This window comes from Dama dama, chromosome 5 (assembly GCF_033118175.1).
Source record: "Dama dama isolate Ldn47 chromosome 5, ASM3311817v1, whole genome shotgun sequence".
Classification (NCBI taxonomy): domain Eukaryota; kingdom Metazoa; phylum Chordata; class Mammalia; order Artiodactyla; family Cervidae; genus Dama; species Dama dama.
Window position 1 is genome coordinate 85,784,699 of NC_083685.1, and position 20,172 is coordinate 85,804,870.

Below are 20,172 nucleotides of genomic sequence, written 5' to 3' on the forward strand. Positions count from 1 at the left end.
TCTATTAGCAAGTTCTCTTTTTTGAGAGCCTATACTTATCTCTTACAAATGAAGGTGCTAGAAGCTTAAATAACTTATCCAAGTCCACATGAGTGAAAGGGGCCTGCAGTAGGATTCGAACCTGGGGCCACCTGGCTTTCAGACCCAAGGCTTTATGGCTCCAGCTGCCTCAGGTGGTGCAGGGTCCCCAGGGATTCCACATGCACCCCCCCCCCCACCTACTCCCTGTATGCTTACATGCATGCTCAGTTGCTAAGTCGTGTCTGACTCTTTTGTGACCCCATGTACTGTATTTTTCTAGGCAAGAATACATGAGTGGATTACCATTTCCTTCTCCAGAGGATCTTCTGGACCCAGGGATCAAATCCACATCTCCTGCATTGCAGGTGGATTCTTCACCACTGAACCACCTGGGAAGCCCTACCACCTCGCAAATACACACAGGGAAGTTGATCGCCACCCCCCAAACCCAAACATGGGTCTTGGGCTTGACTTTTCCCTCCTCTTGGCCCCTCTCCCCATTCTCGCAGGGCTGCGCCAGGTTCTAGCAACTCCACCTCTTGGTGCTCTGTCTCTGCGTTTGAAAGCCAGGTGGGCGCGTCTTCAAATCTTACTGCTGGCCCCCTCCCCAGGTTCCTGCTCCAGCCTTGGCTTCACTCTTGTTGTTATGACAACATAACAGCATCTAACTGGGTCTGTCCTCTCTGCAGCTCTTCCCTGCATCGTAGCCAGAGGGATTTGTTTCCTCCAGACACCAATTCTTGGCTCCTCATTCTCAGCTCAGCACCTGGTGGACACGTCAGGGAACAAGAAGGACCAATATGGGGAGGTTTGAGGTTTGAGAATCAGGTCTGGATCTTCTGATGGACCTCTGAGCTGTGTTCTTCACTTTGAATGTTGTGTTGTTATTTGTTTTTGAGAATCAAGAAATTCCCCTGTAATTCATGCAACATAATGCAAACATTTGTACTATTAAAGACTCTCTGCTTACAGAATAAAATTCAAACTCACCTTGCACCTGAGCATGGCATTCAGGGCCCTCTAACAGGGGGCTCTAGGCTTCCCATTCCCCAGCATTCCTCTTCCCAAGCCCCTGCTGCTAGCATAACTAAACAACTTCTGGCTTTAGTGCTTGCTGATGCTGCCTTCCTGGGAGAAGGGCATGGCAACCCACTCCAGTAGTCTTGCCTGGAGAATCCCATGGACAGAGGAGTCTGGCAGGCTGTCCATAGGGTTGCACAGAGCTGAAGATGACTGAAGTGACTTAGCATGATGCTGCCTTATCACACCCTCTGCATTGGATTGCCTCCTTTCCTATCTGCCCACATCCAAATCCAAACCTTCCTCCAAGGCCCTGCTCGAGTGGTGCCTCCTCCATGAAGCCCTCCAAGATATGACCTCTACTCCTGGGAATTTCTTTAGAGTTCTGCCCTTCTCTGTGGGGACCTCTCATCCTGCCTGGCGGGACAGTTATCTATGAGGCCTTGCACTCAGCAAGCCTTTAACAAATCACAATTGATTTACACTGAGTGATTCACAGAGACTTCGAGCCCAAGGAGGAGACTCCTAATTGATTATGCAGTGGTTATTGCCACTTATGCATATTATTATTTTACTACCATCAATGAAACCTTGACAGTTCCACAAACATTCACACCCAATTCCTCATAAACTCAATGAACTAAAACTTCCCTGCTCTTGAAGATCTGATGTCCGTGTCTGATTTTTTATTTAAATCTGTGGTTTAATTTTCTAATTTAACAAATGAGGCAATTAGCTAGGGGCATGACAAAGGCCCTGGGTCAAATGTCCTAAGAAGAGTGGGACCTGGTGTATGTGACTCTTTAGGGCCCCTCCCAAGCAGCCCTTCAGATTACCTGGGAAACCTCTGGTCCCTGATCCTCTGGACAGCCTGTACTTTAATCATCAGACTGCTCCCTCCATTTCCAAGAGAACTTTGTTCTCAGGCCACCCTTCCCCACTAGACACTCTGTAGTGCTGCAAAGTAAGCCAGTTGCCAGTGATGGGGTGGAGTTGGGGGCCGGGTCCCAGATGAGGATGGGAAGGTGTCTGGAGAGACGACAGAGCCTTCCTGGGTGGTGCCTGGAATCCCTGCTCCATGGTTACCACTGGAGTCTCTGAGTAGGTGTGTGTGGAGGGGCTGGTCCCAGGCACACAGGTGGGATCTGGGATGGTGACCTGGGCCAGAGCACACAGCTGACCAACTGCTTTGGAAGTAGCAGGAAGCAGGCAAACAGAAGCTTCGAGACTCAAATTCAAGGCTTATCCTCACCACACTCAAACGGCAACTTGCTTCCCATTCTGAGCCTCAGTTTCCATCTCTAAAATCGAGGTGGTAACATCAGGCCCCTCATGGAGATGTTGAGGAGAGCTGAAAGACCAAGGGGGGAGAGGTGGGGCACTGCTGCATGTGATGGGATGTCCAGGGCCTGTGGGTACTGAGTCGAGATGGGGAGAGGCCACCGTGCCCGTCCTGCTGGGGTGGAGCAGGGCAGTGGCTGTCACGACTCTCATGAACTCTGCGTGCTCAGGCTGGGTGGACAGGGCGGGGACATGGATGTCAGAATCACCGGCCCTGCCTCGCTTATCATCCCCAGGAGACCCTGAAGGCTGCTAAGTGGCACTTAATCCCCTCTGACCCACTCACGGTCCCAAACTGAGGGCGGGCCATCTGGACCCCTTGGAGGCACAGTTGGGGCGGGACCGTCAGACGGGCAGCAGACTCAAGGAGCGTGGAGGAAGGGACTGGAAAAACATGCTTGCCTGCCCTCCTCCACCCTCAACAGATTTTAGTGGGACCAATGCAGTACTCTGAATGAACCTCTCCGCACCAACTGGGAAACCGTGGGTTAATGAGACCACCCTCAATGGGGCTTCCAGGGGAGACCTGATGGCCAGTGGGCGGAGGGTTGCTGGCCCTAGGCTTGGGACTCCTGATCCTTCCCAGCAACCCTGCAGATAAGGAGACTATGCTTCTGAAACAGGAAGCAACTTATCTTAAGAAACCAACTAGCATTTAAAAAAGGGAGCCAGGAAAGGTAATGTTAGGTACCACAGTTTTGGTACTGATGGCATCATGACACACAAACATGGCCCCCCTCCCATCACCACCACTAATCATTCTATCCTCTGGGGCCCTGAGGACTTTCTGTGGGCCGAGCAGGGATGGAGGTGTCCCTGAGACCCCTGCGCTAATCTCTGCTCTCCGGCTCACTGACTCTAGAGCCTAAAGGAGGTGGCTTGATCTCTCTGGGCCCTAGTTTCCCCAGGGAGGTGGGGAAGGCCCTGGAAGCAGTCTGGTGGGGCTGCAGGAAGGGGAGACTGGTGGAGCTGCCAACAGATCAAATTTTCAGGGACACAGTGTGTGAATGTGCATGCACACGCGCATGTGCCGACGTGCATGCTGGCCTCCATCGAAAGCTAGGTCCTGAGGTGGGGAGGGGTCCTGCAGGGGTGGATGAGCCGCTGGCCTTGGAAACAACTCAACTCCCTCCAGACTAGTGGGAAGCACACACACGCGCGCGCACACACACACACACTCGTGCTCACAGAGAGCCAGGCACACACCTGTCTGTCAAACCCCACAGCAGGCACCCCTTGACAGGTGGTTCCAAACCCCTGCTGCCCTGGCCTCTCATCGGTTCCGCTCGACTTGCCAGACCCCAAACTCCACCTGCTGACTTCTGATTCGGCTCGGCTCGCCCTGTGAACCAGACAGTATTGTCTTCCTGTTGGTGGCCTCCCCTCCCCGAGCAGCATCACTTGAATTCTCCCCTGCCCACCCCACCATCTACACAGCCTTGGGCCTAAGGAATGATATGGGTCTGCCCCCAACCCCGTTTCTGTCTCCCTAGGGAGGCGGTTCTCCCTGTCTCATCATATCTCACGATCAGCGTTACAGGCTGTGTTGTGCTCGCTCCCAGATTCATACGTCAAAGTCCTAACCCCTGGCACCTCCAAATGTGACTGTGTTCAGAGATGGCGATCTTTGAAAGAGGTGATTAAATTACAATGAGGTCATAGGGGTGGGCCCTAACCCAATAGAACTGGTGCCCCTAAAGGAGGAGATTAAGACATAGCCATGGCTGATTCATGTCAATGTATGGCAAAAACCACTACAATATTGTAAAGTAATTAGCCTCCAACTAATAAAAATAAATGAAAAAACTTAATTAATTAAAAAAGAAAAAGACATAGACACATATGAGACGAAGACACACGGAGAAGGTGGACATCTACAGGTCACAGCCTGTAGAGGCCTCAGTTCTTCTGAGGCCTCAGAAGGAACCCATCCTGCCATCACCTTGATCCCAGACTTCCAGCCTCCCGAACTGCAAGAACATAAATTCCTGTTGCTTTGCCACCCAGTTTCTGGCACTGTGTTATGGCAGTCCAAGCAGGTTAATGATAGGTGGGATGGGCTGTTTCCACCCCTCACAGTCTCAGTTTCCCCACTGAGATGTGGAGACACTGTAAGGGGGTGGAGGAGGAAGACAGGCTGGAACCATGCAACTTTTTTTCTTGGCTGCTCGGTGTGTGTTCCCCAACCAGGGATCGAACCTGCAGCCCTTGCGTTGGAAGTGTGGAGTCTTAACCACCGGACCACCAGGCAAGTTCCTGGAATCATGCAGTTTTTGTCCCCGGGGATAATGATGGTACATTCCCAGCCCCCTCCCCTGACTGTGCCTGGCCTGGGACCCTTCCCAGCTAGGATGAGCTCACTCCTCCCTCCCGCAGCCCCGGGAAGGCGCATCTAGGTCTTTACCATTTGGGAACTGAGGATGGGGCTTCCCTGGTGGCTCAGAACTAAGGATGGGGAGTCTGTGAATGTAAGAGGTCTGAACTCCCATCCCCTGACCTCCATCAATCTCCCACCTGCTCCCCTGGGTTCTGAACCTACCCAGGCTTGGGGACCCTTGGGAGCACCATCCTTGGGGCCACTTCAGGACAATGCCCAGCTGGGAGGCAGCAGGCTTCATCCTTCCCCTCTTGTTCCAGAAAGAGACTAAGGCATCACTGGAGTGAGAAAGACACTGGACCCACCAGCATGGAAGAGAAGATTTGCACAGGGGTGGGGGTGGGGTAGTGAGGACCCCTCACTCTGCCATGCCTGACTCAGGCATCACCTCCTCCCTGAAGCCTTCCTGGATATCTCCACTGCCACCACCTGGGTGGGAAAATTGTTCTGTGCAGCTCCAGCTCCGGCTGATCTGGAGCTTGGCCCTGGTATGAGTGTGAGATGCAAAATTGATGTTGTGTCTCATTGGTCACCTCTGTGAGTGCTCCCTGGGAGGCAGGGTGGGCAGGATGCTGGTGTCTCTTCATCTCTCAAGTCACCTCCAGCACCAGAGGGCAGGTACTTATTAATGCTTTCGCCTTTCTAGCTGGCTTGGGATCTGGGCAGACACTGGACTTGACCAGCTTCACACAGTGCACAGCGTGGTACACACGCAGGTGTGTGTATGTGCTTAACGAATGTCAATTCTATCCTCCTCTAAGGCTTGGGGCACCTGCTTAGGGCCATTGGCTGGCACATACACCCTCCTTTTTCACCTCAGCCTGGCCCTAGGTGTCTAGGAGGGCAGCAGGGGCCTTTGCTACCCCCAGATACACGTCATATCTTCTCCCCAGACACAGAGGCCACTTCCTTCCAAATCTATAAATGAATCTGTGTGGAGGCTAGGGCCAAGGGAGGGGGCATCTCTGGCCATCTCCCTGTCTCTAATCAAGATCAGATGCCTCCTGCTTCTATCTCTAATTGCCCCCAAATTAAAACTAATCACTTGCAAATCAGAAAAAAAAAATATTGTCGTTAGCTTTATGAGTTTGAGGCTGTGGGGTCATAGCAGGGCATGTCAGCAAGGCCAGAGGGTGCAGGTTTGTGCTGGGAGACAGCCTGCTCACGTGTGTTGTGTGTGTGTCTGTGTGTGTGTGTCTGTGTGTAAGCACCACACCCAATATTTGGTGCTTAGGGATCCTTTAGCACTTACTCTTGAACTTGCCTGAATGTAAGACTCAGCCACAGAAAATCAAGCAGCCATAGCAAATAGATTCTAGAAGGGCTGGACCCAGGATGACACAGTCACAATGTTCAGGGGAGAGACCTGGTCCCTTGTATGCTTATTAAGCCTCCCAGGCATTGCCATTATCATTGGAGTTTGGACCACACAGCACTAAGCAGGAGGGATTGGAAGATGCTGAAGGGTTGTGACCTGCAGGCCATCATGTGATGATGCTGACGGTGCAGGATGAAGCATCCAGAGCCTAGAATAGTGCTGGGCACACACTGGTGCCAAATCTACAAACGGATGAATGACAGAAGAGAGGAAGCAAGAGGCGGGGTTGACGTAGGTGGTGAGGATGCTAGTGAAAGTGAGCAGGACCCTGCGGCACCCTTCTGGATACAAAAGCCTTTCCCTGTCCCCTTGCCTCTTGTCTGTAGGAAAAAGGCTTCAGTCTCCTAGTTGGAACTCGGGGAAGTCTTCCCTGAGTTCTAAAGAGCAGGCACAAGCAGTTAAAGATTCGGAGAATAGAGTCACAGGTCTCCTGGGTCCTCCTGCAAGGATGAAAATAACAGTCTGATGCATGACTTTGAATTGTTCTGCAGAAACTAAGACTCCCTCCTGATCCAGGTGGAGGATGGTGACTATATGCTGACCACAAGCATGCAAACCCCAGAGTGGCTGGGACTAGAAGGTTGAGATTCCCAAAACATCACCCTATTACCTTACCACCAACCAATCAGAAGAAGGTCCGTGAGCTGATCACCCATCCTCCAAACCTCTCCCTTAACATCATCTTTAAAAACCCTCACCTGAAAGCCATTCAGGAATGTGGGTCTATTGAGCACAAGCCACCCATTCTCCTTGCTTGACCCTTGCAGTAAACCTTTCTCTGCCCCAAATGTCAACATTTTAGTTTGTTTGGCCTTACTGGGTATTGGGCACATGAGCTAGGGTTTGACAACTCCAGAGGCCACGCGGTCCAGAATGAAGAGCCCATGGATGGGCTATACCCAGTGACCCCTCAACCCAGACCTCCAGGCCCACAGGAGGGGTATGACTTGCAGAGTACACTCCCCTGGCCCAGGAGTTGGCAGTGGAGGAAACTCTCCACTGAGACCCTGAAGATCTAGAAGAGAGAGGAGGGATGCCTGGCTGATGGGTGGATCTGATCCAGTGCAAGCACGTCATTTCTGCATTCTGAGGCCCTATTTCCCCATCAGCAAAATGAGGATTTAGCAACCAATGTACTAGTTACTGGGCTTCCCTGTTGGCTCAGACGGTAAAGAATCTGCCTGCAATGAAGGAGATGTAGGTTTGATCCCTGGGTCGGGAAGATACCCTGGTGAAGGGATAGGCTTCCCACTCCAGTGTTCTTGCCTGGAGAATTGCATGGACAGAGGAGCCTGGTGGGCCACAGTCCGTGGGGCTGCCAAGAGTTGGACACGACCGAGTGACTAACACACACACACACGTACCAGTTGCTCCAAAGTGAGTGCTGGAGTAGGAGAAACCTACATCTTGAGAAAGATTTTGTTTTTTAAATTAGTGGTATGCGGTGTCAGTAAGGGTTTATAAGATATTAGATGTTCACATGACCTACTATTGAGGGGTTAACTGGGCAAACTTTCTAGAAAGCAATTTCAAAATATGTTTTAAAGGCTTTGAAATCATTCATGCTCCTTGCCCCAGTAACTCTGCCTTTGGGAATCTAATAAGCAGAAACTGGTTCAAAGATTTATGCTGAAAGATATTCACCACAATGCTATGCTTATTAGTAAAAAAAATTAGAGACAACCTAAATGTCCAAAAGCAGGGTATTGTTCAATAAAAGCAAATGTCTAAGCATGGAGGTTTTCAAAAAATATTTACTCAGGTGGGAAAATGCTCCCCAAATAGTTTGAACTAAACAAAGGAGGATGCAAAACTGGCAATATGGCAGCATATCAATTTTTTACAAAAATATGTAGACACTGGGAGGAAATACATCAAAATGCTAATGGTAGTTATCTCTGGGGGGTGAGGATTATGCATGATTGTTATTTTTTACTTTATGCTTTTATGTATTTCTAGTTGTCTGCAAAGAACATGTATTGCTTGTAAAATTAGAAAGAAAACAATAAATGTCATTAAAAATGAAGGAAAGTGTTTGAAGCTGTTCCAAGAATTAAAAAAAAAAAAGGAAATTAAAAAATAAAAGGAAGAAGAATCTATGTGGTTTGAGAGCACACAAATTCACATACAAATTCCAGATCTGACACTTGTGAGCTGTGTAAACTTGAGTCAGTTATATACCCTCTCTGAGCCTGTATTACCACGTTTGTAAAATGAGGATGTTCTGTGCTGCGCTTAGTCACTCAGTTCGACCCCATGGACTATAGCCCTCCAGGCTTCTCTGTCCATGGGGATTGTCCAGGCAAGAATACTGGAGTGGGTTGCCATGCCCTCCTTCAGGGGATCTTCCCTACCCAGGGATCGAACCTAGGTCTCCCGCATTACAGGGGTATTCTTTACCGTTTGAGCCACCAGGGAGGCCCAAGAATACTGGTGTGGGAAGATCCCTTCTCCATGGGATCTTCCCGACCGAGGAATCAAACCAAGATTTCCTGCATTGCAGGTGGATACTTTACCAGCTGAGCTATCAGGGAAGCCCAAAATGAGGGTAATAGAATCTATTTCATAGAGTTGTCATGACTAAATAAGGAAATTACTTGGCGGAGTTTCTGGAACAGAGTCAGTGATCAGTGCTCATTCATTCATTCATTCATCACTTACTGGCTATTTGGTTCTGAGAGGAGGGAAGTGCTGACCTGCTTTTCCCCAGGACTTGGTGCATTGTTCAGCTCCTGGCAGGTTCCCTGTCAACATCTGTTAAGTTAAACAGGACAAGTGCTGAGGTGACAGGCACATGGAGCAGAATGTCCCGAGGACCTGGAAAGTGGCATCGAGGCCGGAACGAGGGCTCGCTGTTGGGGTCCCTGGAACCCAGCCCAGGAACCTGACGCTCAGCACTTTCCTCCTCCCTCCGGGCCTCGGTGTCCTCACCTGGGAGAAGAGGCTAGTCCCTGTCCTGCCTGCCACATGGGTGACCTCGGGCTGGGCAGGGGCCATGTGTGCAGGGAATCCTGGTGGGTTCTCATCCAGGCAGGGATGGCCAGATAAAGGGGAGGTGACAGCTGGGCCCAGCAGGCCCCAAACATGGCCCCCTCTCCGCTAGGACAGGGCTCCTGTGTACTCTAGGGCAGTCTGGGTTTTGCAAAAAGATGTTAAAACCCAGCCCCACCTCTGCTCATCAAACCCAGTGCCTAGGGCGGGGCTGTTTCTGTCTCTTTTCAAGCTGACAAAGATGCTTTATAGGTTGGTCCATATAGGCAAGACCCCACCCGAGGTGGGACGGTGGTCATCCACCCCGAGCAAGAGGAGTCCAGCAGAGGAGAGGGAGGCCCCATGAGGCCTGGGGCCCGAGACAGATGTCCACCCCCGCTCCGAGCACCCCTGCACCTCTCCCCTCCACTTAGCTCTACCCCTTCCCAAAGCAGCGCCCTTGGGGCAGGGCTGTGTGGCCCCCATCAACCTGGAGGCTCCCTGTCCTCTAGCCCCTGTGTCCCCAGCACTGAGGACCCCTGTGTGCCAGCAGCCTGGGCTGGGCTGGGAGCAGCAGGAGCTGGTGGGGAGGACTTCCATTCAGTGAGTATGCTAATAACTCACTGCAGGGGTGGGGGCAGGGGCAGGGTGGGCCCCTGAAGTCTCCAGTGGCCCCCCGTAGCCCCCAGGGGCTCCTGCTGCCTCCTTGGAGGGTGCAAATCCTGGGGCAGCAGCTTCTTAATACTGTCCCATCCCTCATGGGGCTGGCACAACACTGGAATAGTGAGCTGGGGCAGGGGCGAGTAGGAGGGGCCCCCACCCCCCACGTTGCCCTAAATCCCCTTGGCCTGCTTGGCCCCAACAGCACTGGGTGATTGGCCAGGTCATTTCCGGCCATCTGCCTGGGAACTCCCCGAGTCTTAGCTGAAGGACGGCAGGGCCCCTTCCCCCATATTTTACAGATAAAGCAACTGAGGGTCAGACAGGCTCTGTCATTTATTAGCTGTGTGACCTTAGGCAAGAGGTCTAACATCCTTCTATTGTATTTCCTGGCTTCCCTGGTGGCTCAGATGGTAAAGAATCCACCTGCAATGCAGGAGACCTGGGTTTGATCCCTGGGTTGGGAAGATCCCCTAGAGAAGGGAAGGGAAAGGCTACCCACGCCACGATTCTGGCCTGGAGAACTGTATACTTCATGGGGTTGCAAAGAGGTGGGCAAGACTGAGTGACTTTTACTTTCACATTGAAAAACTGCAAAATGAGATGATAGCAGTCTCTCTTCTTTAACTATTAAAAAAATACTTATTACTTTTTTAGCTGTGCTGAGTCTTTGTTGCTATGCCCAGGCTTCCTCTATTTGCAGTGAGTGGGGTTACTCTCTAGCTGCGGTACTTGGGCTTCTTATTGAGCTGGCTTCTCTTGTCACAGAGTTTGGGCTCTAGGGTGCATGGGCTTGGTAGTTGTCACCCATGGGCCTAGTTACCCCGTGGCATGTGTAATCTTCCCGGATCAGGGATTGAACCTGGGTCCCCTGCATAGGCAGGTGGATTCTTAACCACTGGACTATCAGGAAAGTCAGAGATGCCTCTTAGAGAGGGTTACTTTGATAATTAAATGCTAGTGTTATAAGAAGCAAAGCATTTCAACAGTGCCTGACAGCCAGCTGCTGTTGTTTAGTTGCTAAGTCGTGTCTGACTCTTTTGCGACCCCATGGACTGTAGACTGTCAGCTCCTCTGTCCATGGGATTTCCCAGGCAAGAAATACTGGAGTGGGTTGCCATTTCCTTCTCCAGGGGATCTTCTCGACCCAGGGATTGAATCCGCATCTTCTGCATTGCAGGTGGATTCTTTCCTGCTGTACCACCTGGGAAGCCTAACACCCAGTTAGCCCTCTTGAAATGTTAGCCATTGTTTGGGTGTTACTACCTTCATCATTAAATGGATGCCCACACAGCCTCCTGAGCCCGGGTCCGGAAACCCTTGGAAACCCAGTGACTGGCTCCCCTTCCCCATGCATGAACCCCTACCCTGATCGTCTCATGCTTTGACAGGTGGCTGACTTGCGTGCCACTAAGGGTGGGTGCCCTGTTGCTGTCTTACTCCCTGGCACCCTGCACAGAGCTATGAATGAATGAAACAATGGCTGGAGTGGCCCTATCCTGGGCCATCTCTCCTGACCTGGCCATCTCTCATCTCCTGACCTTTTGTTTTCACAGCCTAAAATCCGTCCTTCCACTGGGCCACATACTGCGGGAAATCAGAAAGACACAGGTGAAAAAGAGGAGGGAAGGAATAGATGCTGGTGGATGGAAGAAGGAACCAAACTCAGCTAAGGTGGGAGGGAGGGATGCTTCCGGAAGGTCAAAAGAGGACCAGGGCACCGGAAGATCAGGCAGCCACGGGCCCCCAGGCAGGTGTTCCTGGGACAGCCCCTGTGTGCTGGAAATGACTGTCTAGTCCTGCTCCTGGGAATGGGGGAGGGCACCTGAGGCTCCAGGATGGAAGGAAGACCTGCTGGGTACACAGCAAAGTAGGCCACAGGCCCAGGGAAACAGGGTTCTTATTGCCCTGCTTCTCCCAGGAGTGTCTTCTTACCGGCCCCAGAGCCTTGATGCTAGACAGAAGCAATCCCAACGGGAGACTGAGGAAATGTCTCCTGGTCCTGAGAGACTGGTTGGGCTGCGATCACTCCTTCCCCTCCACCTTCTGCTCTCACGGAATCCTGTAAGCTGCTTCCCTGATAGCTCAGTTGGTAAAGAATCCACCTGCAATGCAGGAGACCCGGGTTTGATCGATCCCTGGGCGGGAGGATCCCCTGGAGAAGGGAACGGTTACCCACTCCAGTATTCTGGAGGACTTCATGGACTGCAAAGTCCATGGGGTTGCCAAGAGTTGGACATGACTGAGTGACTTTCCTTTTCATACATGACCCTGAGGTGCGGAGCCTTGGGACCTACGACACAGAGGGAGGGTGAGAAAGGGTAGCCCGGGGGGGGGGGGGTGAGGATGTGGTCCAGTTGGGGGGTGAGGACCTTGAGAAATGGACCACTCAGATTGTGAACCTGGGCTGCGGGTGGCCCCCTCCTAGTGCCTGCTCCATGAGCCTGCCCTTGGGAGTTGTGAGCACGTGTCTGTCTCTTAGTCTGTCTGCATCTGTGACCTTATGATCAGGACCAGAGGCTCAAAACAGGCTCCTGCAGACAAGGAGGCCTGTATTTTCAGGCATCGCTCCCCCATCCCTGCCCCAGGAACAGCTCTTTTATTTACTTCTGAAAATCTGGAGGGGCCCCATCCTCACCCCTGGCCCCGGTGACCACCGGCAAGGCCAGGGCATGACCTCGGCCCCAGACCTCAGTCTGCCCCGCCTAGTGGGCCGGATGTGACGTCTTTTCAGTGACTCAAAAGGCTGTATGGGGATTCAGCCCTCGGGGAGCCCCCGTTTCACCCCCAAACACACAAATCTGCCTCTCCTGCAGCCCGATTTCCCCCACTTCAGGAAGACCCTCCCTGAGTGAATGAGGAGCGGAGCCTCACTGATGTGGGAAGGGCCTTTTCGAGACAAAAGGGCTGCCTTTGCCAGCCCAGTCCTTGAGCCAGCAAGTACCAGGGGCCTCAGGCAGGGAAGAGGGGTGGACAGCCACGGGGCGGGGGCGGAGTACCCTCTAAGGGAGCAAGCCCGAGGGAGGTCACCCCACCCAGGAGGACCGGCCCCACCCCAAGGGCATGGAAACCTGGCCTTGACCTACTCACTGGTCAGGCTGCCAGGGAGGGCTCGGGGAGGGAGAAAGAACAGAAATAAGGCAAGGATGGCAGGAGGTGGGGGTACTGAGAGGTACAGAGGGAAAGGAAACTGGTGGGGGGAGAGTGGTGGGGGAGAGAGGAGGTAACTCCATCTGAGCGGGTGGCCAGGGGGTGGAGGAGGTGAGCAGTGGGCAGGTGATGAGGGCTGGGGGGTAGGACGGAGGCTGGGGCTGGTGGCCCAGGCCCAGGACACTGCCTCCCCGCCCGCCGACCCAGGAACCTGGGCAAACCTGCACAGCCCAACTCGGGGGCTGTGGCAGGAGTGGTGGGGGAGGGCAGCCTGGGGAGGGGGCTGCTCTCCGAGTTACACTAAATGACTAATGTGCATTATCCTAATTATAGCGGAGCAAGCTGAGCCTTCCCACTGGCGCAGCCGCCTGCATCTCCTAATAAACAATTAGCCGCAAACAACAGAAAAAGAAAGTGTGTGTGTGTATGTGAGAGAGAGAGAGCATGTTCCTGAGTGCGCCTGCGGTGAGTGGGGGTGGGTTTGGAGCTGGGCCTCCCCCCTACCACACACACACACTCTCCTCCTCCTGCTGCTCCCGTGGCAGGAGAACCACATCACTGTTCTAGCTCATTCCATCAGGTCAGGGGTCAGGGCTGCAGCCAACAGCAGCCCCCCCACCCCCTTGGAGGTGGAGGGTGGGTCCAGGGTTTATATGTAGAGGCTGCTTATGGAGGGCAGGCACTTGGACTGGGTCCCAGATTCCTCACTGATAACCCTGGGGACTAGCATCCTTGCTTTTGCCTGTGAAGGAACCCAAAGCTCCGAGAGGCTAAGGGGCTTGCCCAGGGGCACACTGCTGGGGTGAGGCCCCAGTGGCCCCTATGAGTTCTCTGAGCTCATTGAGAAGGAGCATTGGAGCCTGGAAGTTGGAGACAGTGTTCCCAGACTGGCACTGCAGGTGGGCATGACTGTTATGTTGTTCAGTTGCTAAGTTGTGTCTGACTCTTCGCGACCTCATGAACCACAGCACGCCTGGCTTCCCTGTCCTTCACTCTCTCCCAATTTGCTCAAACCCATGTCAACTGAGCTGGTGATGCCATCCAACCATCTCATCCTCTGTCGCCCCCTTCTCCTCCTGCCCTCAGTCTTTCCCAGCATCAGGGTCTCTCCCAGTGAGTTGGCTCTTTTAATCAGGTGGCCAAAGTATTGGAGCTCAAGGCACGATTATGAAGGCAAGATTTTGTTGCTGGTCCACAGAACCATCCCTAATGTCTTGACAGCAGTCTGGAGATGGGAGCCTTTTACCTTGCACATTAGGCCGTTGGGAAGGAGGAAAGTGTGTGGGTGTGTTGGAGATGGAAGTAACTCAAGGACCAGGGAACCACCACCTGCAAGGAGAGACCTGGGCTCCCATTCCCCTTCTGCAGAATGCACAGGGGTACCAGTCTGTCTTGGTTTGCTCAAGATTGTCACAGTATAATGGGTTTCCCTGATGGCTCAGTGGTAAAGAATCCGCCTGCCTACATCATGATGTACCTTTTTCCCCCTCTGTACTGTTCATTTACAGATTTTGCTTTCTCTTATTTTTTCCTAAACAATTTATTTAGGCTGCACTGGGTCTTGGTTGCTGTGTGTGGGCTTCCTCTGGTTGCGGTGAGCAGGGGCTACTCTCCAGCTGCGGTGCATAGGATTCTCACTGAGGTGGTTTCTCTTGTTGAGCAGCATGGGCTCTAGGCACGCAGGCTTCAGTAGTCATGGCGCGGGGCTCAGTTGCTCCGCAGTGCTAACCCCTACACCATCAGGCAAGCCCTCTGCTTTCTCTTAGACTGAAGCCCTGCTGAGGGCAGAGAGCAGGCCCTTCACTCTGCAGCCTGACTGCCTAGTACCGTATCATAACCAACACTCAATAAAGATATTCAACAAATAAATATTTATTCAGCCCTTTCTCTGCTCAAGATCCTGCTGGGAACTTCCAGGGAGACAGAGATAAAGAAGATGGTTTCTGCCCTTAAGGAATTTGCTGGCTACCAGGGAGACCAGACAAGTACATAAATAACCACGCTACAAGGTAGGAAGTGCTGTAAGGCTTCCCAGAAGAGCAGAGCTCCCTGGGTGTGGGAAGAAGGGTCAGATGCCTACACAAGCAATGCAGGAAGGAGGAGAAGGAGGAGGGATGGGAGCGCAGGGTCTTGAAGAATAAGTGGGAATTCACCAGCTGCCCAGATGTGTTGGGGACCTTTCAGGTAGAGAGAAGAGGGTGGCAAAGGGGTCAGGGGGGCTAAAGGCCACTTTGGATTGAGCAGCATGTCCCAGGGAGAGCTGAGACTGGTGGGCATCAGGGAGCAGAGGGTTTCAAATGCCAGGCAGAGGCATCTGTGGACTTCATCCTAGGGATTTTCAAACTGTATTCTGTGGAGCCCTGAGGCTCTATGGAAGCATCTAGGCCCAGAGTGGGGAGGATTCACAGCCATCACCATCAACTTTGGTAGTCATGAATTTCCACCTAGGAAATAATGGCTCCTGTGCCTTTGAAAGCCTGCCCACATGCCGTGGGTGATAGGGAGCCGCTAGGGTTCTGGAGCGGCAGGGAGTGACGCCAGGAGGCGGTGCCTGGCCCTGTCTCCCTGTCCCCTTCCCTGCCACATACCCTCAAGACAGCAGAGCAAAAGCAGGGGAGATGGATAAAGCTGCTGCTGTGAGGGGCTGATACACAGCCTGAGAAGCAAGCACTGTGGTTAATTTCCTGAGCTTCTGTTATCTCAACAACCTGGTAGGTTGGCCTGGGCTCCCTGCCCCGGGCTCAACTCCTGACATCCTGAGGTGAAGGGGCAGAGACCCCGGGCAGGCACTATCCCCAGCTCACTCCCCTCTCACCTGATGACCATTTCTGCTCACAGTTGCTTTCCCCTTCCTCCTTCTCCCATCCCCATTTCACCCGCTTTAACCCGCCCCTCCTCTGTCCTTGCCCAGGACCTGTTATGAGGGTGCTGAGAGAGCAGAGTAGCCGAGAGGCTGGTCCTCCAGCCCACGTGCAGAACTGAACACAGGATGCTCCCCAGACATCCCCCCAGACGCCACACCTAGGTCACACTTTCCCCACTTCTGCTCACTGTGATTCGCCTGCCATTTTTAACAGATGCTGAAATCCCACCTCTTCCAGGAAGCCTGTCTGGGCTGCTATAACAGAATCTGAGCTGAGAATGGTTCAGAATCTGAGCCCTTACTCAGGGAAAAAGAGCGATAATCAGTGAATGATGTCTGCTCTGAGTGCCGGATGGGAACAGTGGTTTCAGTGTCACATCGTCACTGTCTTCACCCTCCTGACTCTTGGCATCAGATGGGTGTACCCAACCAGACATTTTTGATGTCCCTACAGCCCTGAGATTCCAGAAGAGGCTGTACAAGGACAGAGGACATCCTCTTCAATGCTGAGTCCATTTATTCCTCTGTCGGCCCCCTCTCCTCCTGCCCTCAGTTTTTCCCAAGATGCAGAACCAAACCAGAACCCTGGGTATCCAGCTCTGCCTGGCGTCTGCTGTGTGACATGGGCACGTCCCATCCCCTCCCGTGGCCTCAGCCTCTGTGCCTGTGACCTCTCGGGCCCTTTCCCCTTCTGACTCTGGACCACTCTCTCCCTGCATGGTAGACAGAATTATCATCTCTATTCTTCTGGGCTTTGCAATAATATGACACAGCCATGCCCCTGCCTCAGCCTATGGGGAGTGGATCTACTTCCCCAAGTTCTGGTTCGGGGCTTTGCCGTGGGATTTGTCTGAGCCAATGAGATTTTAGCAAATGACACACACAAAGAGTCTTGAAATGTGCTTGCACAATTGGGCCTTTTCATCAGAATAATAAGCCTCAAGTCGCACACAGTCCAAAGATGCAAGAAACATGGACAAAAGGAGTAACCATCAACTTGGAGTCCTGCCAGCCAATCCCAGTCCTCAACAGCCAAACCCCAGACACCAGAAGTCTTGCAAGAAACAAATGTGTAGTATTTTATGCCACTGAATTTTGGGGGCAGTCTGTTATGTGGCGTTATCATGGTCATAGCTGACTAATACATCTTTCCTAGGTGCATGGAATCCTGGTGCTGAGGAGGGGCTTTGAGGGGTTGTCTCAGCCCTTCTTCTGTCTGTAGACAAGGCCACAGCCTGTTGGAGGCACAGGGCGGTTCCCTGCCGCCCAAGGGGGACAGCAGGACAGGGCCAGCCTGCTCTGAGGCTGGGGGTGTCTTTGGGGAGCCTGGCCCAACGGAGCCTGTTCTGGATAATGAAGAAGGGGCCGCTGACCCCACCACTGAGGCTGCTCTCATTCCAAAAGGAGGCATCTTTGCTGGGCTGAGCTTTGAGGAGCCACGTGGTTCTGGAGCTGTGTTGTCTCATCATACAGTTCATGCTCCGAGGGCCTCAATTGCCCGTGTGACAGTCAGGGACGAGGGACCTGAGTCTGCTCACTTAGGGCTTCGCGGCTGATTACATAAGGAAATGCAAGCAGCTCTTTAGGCAGCGGGGGACAGGCACATCTCTCTCAGTGCTGCCTAAGCATTTGCTGGCCCTCTGCCTCGGGATTCTGGGCAGCTGAGTTGCAGGCAGTGGAAGTCTGCAGCTTAGCTTCCAGGCTCAGATAAACCTGGCTTTGAATACCAGTCCTGCTTCTTTCCAGCTGTGTGACCCTTGGCAAGCAGCTCACCCTCGCTAAGCCTCTGCCATCTCTCCTCTAAAGGGCTTGTGACAGTAGTAGACACTCCATGGGGTTGCCTTGAGGATGAATGCAAGTCCTTTGCATGATGCTGGGCACAGAAGTGCTCGGTGATACATGTGAGCAAGGGCTATTAATAATAAGCCAGGAACTTCTCTGGTGGTCCAGTGGTTAAGAATCCGCCTTGCAACACAGGGGTCACGGGTTCGATCCCTGGTTGGGGAACTAAGATCCCACATGCCATGGAGCAACTAGCTCATGCCGCAATTATACAGTCCAAGCGCCACAATGAAAGAACTCGAATCACGCAATGACGATCCCCTGTGCTGCATTAAGTCCTCATGCTGCTAAATAAATAAATAAACATTAAAAACAATAAATCATCATTATTAAATAATTTTATAATAATTCAGTTCAGTTCAGTCACTCAGTCATGTCCGACTCTTTGTGACCCCATGGATTGCAGCACACCAGGCTTCCCTGTCCTTCACCATCTCCCAGAGCTTGCTCAGACTCATGTCCTTTGAGCTGGTGATGCCATCCAACCATCTCATCCTCTGTCGTCCCCTTCTCCTCCTGGAGGAAGGAAAACAGCCTCAGGGTGTTTTCTACTGAGTCAGCTCTTCACATCAGGTGGCCAAAGTATTGGAGCTTCAGCTTCAGCATCAGTCCTTCTAATGAACACCCAGGACTGATCTCCTTTAGGATGGACTGGTTGGATCTCCTTGCAGTCCAAGGGACTCTTGAGAGTCTTCTCCAAACCACAGTTCTAAAGCATCACTTCTTTGGCGCTCAGCTTTCTTTATGGTCCAACTCTCATATCCATACATGACTACTGGAAAAACCTTGACTAGAAAAAGCCTTGACTAGACGGACCTTCGTTGGCAAAGTAATGTCTCTGCTTTTTAATATGCTGTCTATTTTAATATGCTCCGGTCATCAGAGAAGGCAATGGCACCCCACTCCAGTACTCTTGCCTGGAAAATCCCATGGGTGGAGGAGCCTGGTAGGCTGCAGTCCACGGGTGGCGGAGAGTCAGACATGATTGAGCGACTTCACTTTCACTTTTCACTTTTATGCATTGGAGGAGGAAATGGCCACCCACTCCAGTGTTCTTGGCTGGAGAATCCCAGCGATGGGGTCGCACAGAGTCGGACGTGACTGAAGTGACTTAGCAGTAGTAGTAGCAGCATGTTGGTCATAGCTTTTCTTCCAAGGAGCAAGTATTTTTTAATTTCATGGTTGCAGTCACCATCTCCAGTGATTTTGGAGCCCCCCCAAATAAAGTCCTTTCACTGTTTCCATTGTTTCCCCGTCTATTTGCCATGAAGTGATGGGACCGTCTAGTCAAGGCTATGGTTTTTCCAGTGGTTATGTATGGATGTGAGAGTTGGACTGTGAAGAAAGCTGAGTGCTGAAAAATTGATGCTTTTGAACTGTGGTGTTGGAGAAGACTCTTGAGAGTCCCTTGGACTGTAAGGAGATCCAACCAGTCCATCCTAAAGGAGACCAGTCCTGGGTGTTCATTGGAAGGACTGATGCTGAAGCTGAAACTCCAATACTTTGGCCACCTCATGTGAAGAGTTGACTCATTGGAAAAGACCCTGATGCTGGGAGGGATTGGGGGCGGGAGGAGAAGGGGATGACAGAGGATGAGATGGCTGGATGGCATCACTACCTCGATGGACATGAGTTTGAGTAAACTCCGGGAGTTTGTGATGGACAGGGAGGCCTGGCGTGCTGCGATTCATGGGGTAGCAAAGAGTTGGACACGACTGAGCAAATGAACTGAACTGAACTGAACCGATGGGACCAGATGCTGTAATCTTAGTTTTTTGAGTGTTGAATTTTAAGCCAGCTTTTTCACTCTCCTCTTTCACTTTTATTAAGAGGCCCTTTAGTTCCTCTTCACTTTCTGCCATAAGGGTTGTGTCATCTGAATGTCTGAGGTTATTGATATTTCTCCTGGCAATCTTGATTCCAGTTTGTGCTTCATCCAGCCCAGCATTTCGCATGATATACTTACTCTGAGTATAAGTTAAATAAACAGGGTGACAATATACAGCCTTGACATACTCCTTTCTCAATTTGAAACCAGTCCGTTGTGGCATGGAGTGGAGGCTTATGAAATATGATCAAGAAAGCACCACGTGGGTTGGGTCATCTGCTGTCCTCCAGGGAGCACCTCTGTATGGTGTGACCTCAGACAGGCTGTGTACCATCTGGGCCTCAGTCTCCCCACCAGTAATAATAAGAGGGGGTTCCCTGAAAACTCATCCAGCCCTGACGACCTCTACCCTCAGGCTCTGAGTGGTCTGTCACCCTGCAGCCTCTTGCCCTGGTGGCCCCCGTACCCATCGGCTGGGGACTCTGAGTTCACACACATTTGAGATGCAGCACTGGCTTATCCTCAAAGGGAATAAGGCAGGAGAAGATAAACAGGAGGGAACAGTCTCCTCCATGCGTCACCATCCTGCACCCTGACCCTCCCCCATCCCACTCTCTATCAGCCAAGATGCAGCCACAGAGATGAATTAATCATCTAAGGACTTAACCCTCAGAAACTACCTCTGGGCCCTGCACAGACCATCTGATCCATCTCGGTCCCAT

General features: G+C 52.2%; 1 protein-coding gene across 1 annotated transcript in view; it reads right to left on the bottom strand.

Annotated features, from left to right (window-relative positions):
- Nucleotides 1-20,172, bottom strand: part of TMEM132E (transmembrane protein 132E) — a 58,433-nt gene that overhangs the window by 14,446 nt on the left and 23,815 nt on the right. The window lies entirely within an intron of this gene.